An 8,183-nucleotide genomic window follows, 5' to 3' on the forward strand; every position below is an offset into this window, starting at 1 on the left:
TAAAAGTAAACATCAGAATATTTGCCATTTTTACTCAAGCACAAATCTGATACCATTGTTGTGACATCATGATATCACGGTATCCCTATGGTTGCGAGACCGAGCTCGTACCCTAGCGCACGGATCTAACTTTGCCAAATCTTAAATAATCGAACCGGATTTTTTTTTTACAAAAACTCTTGAAGAAATTAACATATAAAAGTGGATCATTTACCCTTTCCTCTCAGGTTCAGCCGTCCCAAGACAAAGCATCAGCCAAGGATTCGTCCAGCACCAGCACCAGCAGTAATGATTCTTCTAGCTGTGACAGAATATGGAAGTTCCCTGGAAACTCTGATAGATTCTGGTCTCAAAAAATTACCAGCAAGTCCCTGGTCTTTGCTAAAAAATGTCTGGAACTTCTACATCGCACCCGAAGACGAAACTAGTGTTGAAGGCAAAGAATCTGATGATGGTGATGAAACGGGTAAATTGAACTGATCCTTGAATTCTCTATATTAGACAGTAAGTATGAAATACTTACATGTATCAGTAAATTAGATAAAAGTAGAAGTAAAACTAGTGGTGTATGGCATCGTGCCTTAAGGCAAATTGCTCTAAAACTTCCCATGCCGTAACGAAATAGTCGAGAAATTTTAAACGTTAATAACAAATACTGTAAGGTTAATTATTTTTGCTATCTTGTTATATTTGAGCAAATCAAATGTAAATCATAAATCAATTTATAATCATAAATCAATTTATCTCGTCATTTCATTTCGAATTCAATTTCCAGAAAAAAATAGTTGCCTAATTTACACAAAATTGAAAAAGTGCTCCCGTATAGTCACAGTCTAACCGCATTCGCAAATAATTCTGTGCGACATTTTCACTTATACTGTGCTCAGCTTGGCGTCATTTTCACATTTTTCAATAGTTTTCTCACAAAATTGGAAAAGTGCTCCAGAATCAAAAGCAGTCTAAACGCACTTGGGTAAACATTTGTATCAGAGTGACGCTTAGACTGTGCTTAGCCTACGGGAAGTTAATAATAATTAAATGATAATATTTTGTTGTATTTCTGGAAGTCTGGAATCTGAATTTTGGCATTTCTGAGATTTTCGAAAATTTTGGAAACTGGGTTTTCAGACTTTTTAAAGTGTGAATCTTGAATATCTAGAATTTGGTATCTGGAATTTGTAAAATGCAGAATTTTTTATCAAGTGCCTAGGATTTTTATTTGGAATTTTTATCATTAATAAAATGCAGGATTTTAGGTATATTAAATTGAAATCTAGGATTTCTGGAAACTGGGATTTTGGATTTAAGAACTTACTAGATTTTTTGAAACGCATAATTTGGATTTTTTGATTTTTGTAAGTTCATAATTTTGAAAATCTTGATTTCTTGGAATCCAGGATTTCTGGAATCAGACATTTCTGGAATCTGAAATTTCTGGTATCTGATATTTCTGTAATCAGAAATTTCTGGAATCAGAGATTTGTGAAATCTAAGATTTGTGTAATCAGAGATTTGCGAAATCAGAGATTCGTGAAATATAAGATTTGTGAAATCAGAGATTTGTGAAATCAGAGATTTCTGGAATCAGAGATTTGTGAAATCTGAGATTTGTGGAATCAGAGATTTATGGTTTCAGAAATTTCTAGAATCAGATTTCTGAAATCAGAGATTTATAGAATCAGAAATTTTTGGAATCAAAGATTTATGGAATCAGAGATTTCTGGAATCAGAGATTTATGGAATCAGGGATTTCGAGAATTTTGGATTCTTGGCAATTATGATTTCTGGAAACTAGTAATAACGTATATTTTGGATTTTGAAAATCTAGAATTAATGGAAATTGAGCAAGCGGAATTTAGGATTTGTGGATATTTTGATTTCTTGGATCTAGGATTTTTAAATTTTATTATTTTCTAAATGTAAAATTTTGTAGAACTAGAATTTTAGGAATCTAGGATTTTTGGGGTTTAGGATTATGTAATTATAAAATTGTTTAAATATAGAATCTAGGATTTTTGAATTTTTCTTTAGCAATAAATAGAAAATTCGTGTCATTTTTTTGGTTTTTGTCAAATAACTCAAAAATTTCATATGAAACCACCCCTTGTGAGTTAGACAGGGTGAAACTAGATAAAATTAACAATATTTTCTAGGGAACACTTTTATACAATTCGATATAAAAGTTTTGAATAAAACGACTTTGAATTCGATATTTCATTCTTTAGCAATAAATATAGAAAATTTCTTTGGAATCCTAGAATTTCGAAATCATAGAAGTATAGCAAATATATGTATTTACATATATATATATATATATATATATATATATATACATATATATTGACCTTTATAACAACTTCTTGCAAAATAAAATCTCCACAGCATTTCATTGCAGAATTTTCGCAATGGTTTCCCATGTGAAATTGCAAAAAATCCAACCAAACACTCCTCCTACATAAATCCTCCGGCATTATAATATATATATATATATATATATGCAGTTTGTTTATTTATTAGTTTATTTACATGTGTGCAAAAATATTTGCAAGTTAGAAAGTAGGTCCATTAGAGGATGGTCAGACAGAAACTAGTTTTCAGGAACGATTATAATAAAATAAATACATCTGATGATTTATTTTGCTGATATGGTGATTACCTTATACGGTGATTGTCTCTGGAGTCACTTTTTTTTCACAGATTCCATTTGTGGTCCGGTACATTAATAGATTCGTCGATAAATATCTGCTTCCGGAGATTTATCGATTTAACGGTTATTTATCAACATTTATCGATTATTGACTTTGTCGATTGACACGGTTATCGATTTATTGAACTGGAAATAATGTTATTTTTAAATTCTGGATTTGTTAAAATGGGTTCCAAAACTTCTAGATTAAAAAAATATATAAGTAATAGATTCAAAAACTTCTATTTTCGATAATATTAATAAAATATTTCTCTAAGTTTTACATTCCAGTAATTCTAGATTTCAAATAACTCTGTAACCCGGTAATATTGAATTTCTACATTTCTAGAATGCAAGTATATTTTTTAGAGATTTTTGATTCAGAAATTAGATTTTTTGAAAATTTTGTACTCTAGAAATGCCGGAACTCTACTCAAATGCTATATTTGTAAAATTCTGCCTTCTAAAAATCCTAGTATCCAGAGATACTATATTCCAGAAATCCTAGATCCAGAAATTTTAAATTCTAAAAATCCAAGATTCCAGAAATCTTAGATTCCGAAAATCCTGTATTTCGGAAATCCTAGATTCCAAAAATCCAACATTTGGAACTTAGATTTGAAAAATTCTACAATCTAAAAATCTTTATTGCAAAAATCCTAGATTTTGGAAATTCTAGATTCCAAAGATACTAGAGTGCAGAAATCCTAGATTGCAGAAATCCTAGATTGCAGAAATCCTAGATTCCAGAAATTTTAAATTCCAAAAATCCAAGATTTCAGAAATTTTAAATTCCAAAAATACAAGATTCCCGAGATAATAGGTTCTAGAAATCCTTAATTCCAGAAATTTTAAATTCCAAAAATCCAAGATTCCATAAATCTTAGATTTGGAAATCCTGGATTCCGGAAATCCTAGATTGCGGAATTCCTAGATTCCGCAATCTCAAATTCCAAAAATCTCTGATTCCAGAAATTCTTAATTTCAGAATTCTCAAATTCCACAAATCTCAGAATTTACAAATATTAGATTTCACAAATTTATGATACCAGAACTCTCACATTCCAAAAATCTTTGATTTCATAAATCTCAAATTCCACAAATCTCAAATTCCAGAAATCACTGATTCCAGAAATCTCTGATTCCAGAAATCTCTGATTCCAGAAATCTCTGATTCCAGAAATTTTTGATTCCAGAAATTTTTGATTCCAGAAATTTTTGATTCCAGAAATCTTTGATTCCAGAAATCTTTGATTCCAGAAATCTTTGATTCCAGAAATCTCATTTGAGAAATCTCACATTCCAGAAATCTCACAATCCAAGATTCCAGAAATTTTAAGTTTCAAAAATCCAAGATTCCAGAACTTCTAGATTCCCGAAATTTTAAATTTAAAAAATCCAAGATTCAAAAATTTCTAGATTCCAGAAATTCTAAATTCCAGAATTTTTGAATTTCAAAAATCTAAGATTCCAAAAAATTTAGATTCTAAAAATCCAACATTTCAGAAACCTAGATTCCAGAAGTCTCAGATTCCAGAAATCTCAATTTCCAGAAATCGCTGATTTCAAAAATCTTTGATTTCAGATATATTAAATTCTAAAAACCCAAGATTCCAAAAATCCAAGATTCCAGAAATCTCTGATTCCAGAAATTTTAAATTCCGAAAATCTTAGATTCCAGAAATTCTAGGTTCTAGAAATTTTAAATTCCGGAAATCCTAGATTCCAGAAATTCAAATTTCCAGAAATTTTAAATTTTAAAAATCCAAGATACGGAAATACAACATTTTAAAAACCTAGATTCCACAAATTTTAGATTCCACAAATTTTAGATTTCACAAATTTTAGATTTCACAAATTTTAGATTTCACAAATCTTAGATTTCACAAAATATCAAATCTCTCTTTGATTCCAGAAATCTCTGATTCCAGAGATGCTAGATTCCAGAAATCCTACATTCCAGAAATCTAGATTCCAGAAATTCTAAATTCCAATAATCCAACATTTCAAAAACCTAGATTCTAGAAATCTGAGATTCCAGAAATTTCAGATTCCACAAATCTCAAATTTCACGAATCTTAGATTTCACAAATCTCTGATTCCAGAAATGTCAGATTCCAAAAATCTCACATTCCAGAAATCTCACATTCTAGAAATCTAAGATCCAAGAAATTTCAAGAATTTCAAATATTGCAAATTTAATTACTGTGAATTTCAAATTTCAAAAATTGCAAATATTGCAATTTTACATAAAATATTAAAATAAAATTTTCGAGTTCTTACTTTGTATGAACCTTAATACATTTGAACCTGGATTTTGGATATTTTTTGGATTAGGATTAGTAGAATTTTAATATTTTTGGATTTTGAAAATATATTTAAAAAGATATATTTGAAAATATATTTCTCAAAATATTAGATTTCAGAACTCGACCCCTCTTAAAATAAAGGATATATATATTTATATATATATATATATATATATATATATATATATTGAAAATTATTATTTTTCCACAAATTTTACAAAATTTTTAATTTCCAGGTACAACCTCTATCCAGGAATCCCGAGGCAAAAAAAACAAAGGCAACTCTGGTCTCCAATACGCCATAGCCTTCATCCTGGTAAAACCTTTAATCCTGGCAGCAATCCTTCCGTTTTTCCTGCCAGGAATGATGTTTGCTGCAGCCAAAATTGGCCTTATAAACAACATAGCCTTTGGAATGGCCTTGTTTTCCTTCATCAGAGGAATGGCCTTTAATGACGACAAGGCAAATGTTGTTTATGATAATCCTGGATATGGAGGACATATGGCAGGATATCATACCAGGTATCACAGGTGATAAATTTTTAGACAAGAATTGAAAAGTATTGTGAGGTTATGTGATAGGTGGAATGGATGGATGAATGTAATAAATAATTATAAGGTGATAAATTTTTAAACGTTTTCAAATGTATTATTACAAATGCTGTAACTTTCATTCGTATTTTTGCTATCGTGTTATATCTGAGCAAATCAAATGTAAATCATAAATCAATTTATCTCCATTAACAAACGTCATTGCATTTCCAATTCAATTTAAAAAAAAAATAGGAAATATTTTAAAAATGAGGTAAAAAAATAAGTGCACGTGATATACTACTGCCGTGATATCCTACTAACCTATTGTTTTATCATGCCAGTCAATTTCAGATTTGAATATATTCTATCGAGACCTTTCAAATGAGACCCAACACGATATATTTACCGCGAAACGTTTCGACACCTCATTACACCCATCAGACTATAAATTGATTTATACAATGTCTTGTAACTTTCAAACGATAAGTCTGATTTTAATCAAAATATTCGGCAAATTTATACATAATTAAATTATCTAAATACTGTCTAAGATAGTCACACTCTAAAGCAACTCGGTATACTTTAAAATTGCAATTGAGCGAAAAAAATTGAGTATAAAGTACTCTAGTTTCCTAACAAACTTTAAGTTTTAGTATATCAAGTGCATATTTTTATTTTATCGCTTGTAACTTCTAACCGTTTATTTAAAATGAACTATGCCTTCGGCAAATTGTTTAAAATTAAATCATTGACATATTATCTAACATCATTTAGAACCTACACAACTCGGTATACCCTAAAATTTGATCGGAAATATATTAGATGTACACTTTGCTGCCGCCATTATTGTAAAGAACTCTTCTTGTAAAAACGGCGAAAGCAAAGTTGTACACCAAATAATATACAAAATTATCAATTATATTAATAGTTATTATTTACATTGATAAAAATTAGTTGTGAATTAATATAAATAATTCTAAAATATGCGTATTGATTATAATTGTAGTTCTTATAATTATTGATTAATTTTTGCTAGTTATTTGATGATGTCAATTGGTTAATTTAACTAGTTGTTATGGCATCGTGACTTACGGCAAATTGCTGGAACTTCCGTACCGTAAAGAAATATGCGAGAAATTTCAAACATTTTCAAATATATTATTACAAATACTGTAACTTCATTATTTTGCTATCTTGTTAAATGAAAAAATCGTAAATCAATTTATCTCCCGGAACATTAACAAGTCATTTCATTTCAAATTCAATATTAAAAAAAAAAAATAGTTGCCAATTTTGCACAAAAAGTGAAAAAGTGCTCCCGTATAGTCACAGTCTAAACGCATTTGCAAATAATTCGGTGCGACTATTTCACTTATACTGTGCTCAGCTTGGCGTCATTTTCACATTTTTCAATAGTTTTCTCACAAAATTGTAAAAGTGTTTCAGTATAAAAAAAACAGTCTAACGCCTTGGTAAACATTTTTACCAGAGTGGCGCTTAGATTGAGCTTAGCCTGGGTAATTTTTTGAATTTTTAATCCAAATTTTCATTTTTGAAAACTGAAAGTTAATAGTGGTTCTGAACCATGATATCGACGGTGCTGCCGTGACTTACACTCAAAAACCTTATGAATAAATAATTTTAGGTGTATTTTGTTTATCGTAATACTATTTATTATTAGGAAATTAGCTTTTATTATTAAATTAAGTAAGTGAGGTACTTAGTTATTAAATTAACAAATATATTATTTATTTTTGGATATTTAATATATTATATAACACCTTAAAGACGTCAAAAAATTGAACTATAGCCTTTGGTTCTTGCCAGCACTTCAGGTGCTTTTATATTTATTTATTATATAGTTGTAATTTTATTTCATTAGTAATTTATTAATTTATTTTATTAAGTATTTTATCTAGTTAAGTTTTAGTTAATTTTTTTGGTTTAGTTATTTAATTTTAGTTAATATTTATTTCTAGATTAGTTATATATTTTTTCAAATATATTTTATTTTCTATTTATTTTATTATTTGGTCTTCAACATAAAAAACAACTATTAAATTATATTAAATAAAGAATATTCGTATTACTAAATTTTATTGACAAATATCTACACCAATATTGGTTCGGGTCTTGGCTAAGGGTTTAAAACTATAATAGCAGACAAAAACATATAAATTAATTAATTAATAATTTATTTATTAGTTGCAAATTCCTTCAACAAAAAAATGAAAACAAATCACCTGACTATTTATTTTTACAATTTCTGCCTTCTACAAGCAAAGATTTAAACTTTTAGCCAGAACACAAACCGACTAGAAATTTGTTGAAAAAAACTTGTAGATGCTTAAAATAGACAATATTATTGACTATAGGCAAATAAATCGTAAATAAATTATTTTATTTGGACATTACCTTTCAAAGTGAAGATCCGTACCATGGTTGCAAAATTTACTAAACATTTTGCTTTCTCATCAATTATTACCTCTTTGCATTTTGTTTTTCTGAGTGATCAATATTTAGAATTATTTTGGAGAAATAATTTATTATTCACGTTCTGTGAATATATTAATAATTTCAAAAATTTGTTATTAAAAATAGACATATTAAAGATACACATATACAAAAATTAAGTCCTAATTGTGAACGGAACG

General features: G+C 28.4%; 1 protein-coding gene across 1 annotated transcript in view; it reads left to right on the forward strand.

The window, feature by feature from the left end:
* Nucleotides 1-343: 343 nt before the first annotated feature.
* The window catches only part of LOC113389175 (acyl-CoA desaturase-like), a gene marked incomplete in the record, with an annotated part of 83,457 nt that continues 75,617 nt past the window's right edge, over nt 344-8,183 (forward strand). The window contains 2 exon segments of the mRNA XM_026626232.1: nt 344-466; nt 5,232-5,517.

The sequence above is a fragment of the Ctenocephalides felis genome, unplaced genomic scaffold (assembly GCF_003426905.1).
Source record: "Ctenocephalides felis isolate EL2017-DRISC unplaced genomic scaffold, ASM342690v1 CF-g0.4_SCAFFOLD_03573, whole genome shotgun sequence".
Lineage (NCBI taxonomy): Eukaryota > Metazoa > Arthropoda > Insecta > Siphonaptera > Pulicidae > Ctenocephalides > Ctenocephalides felis.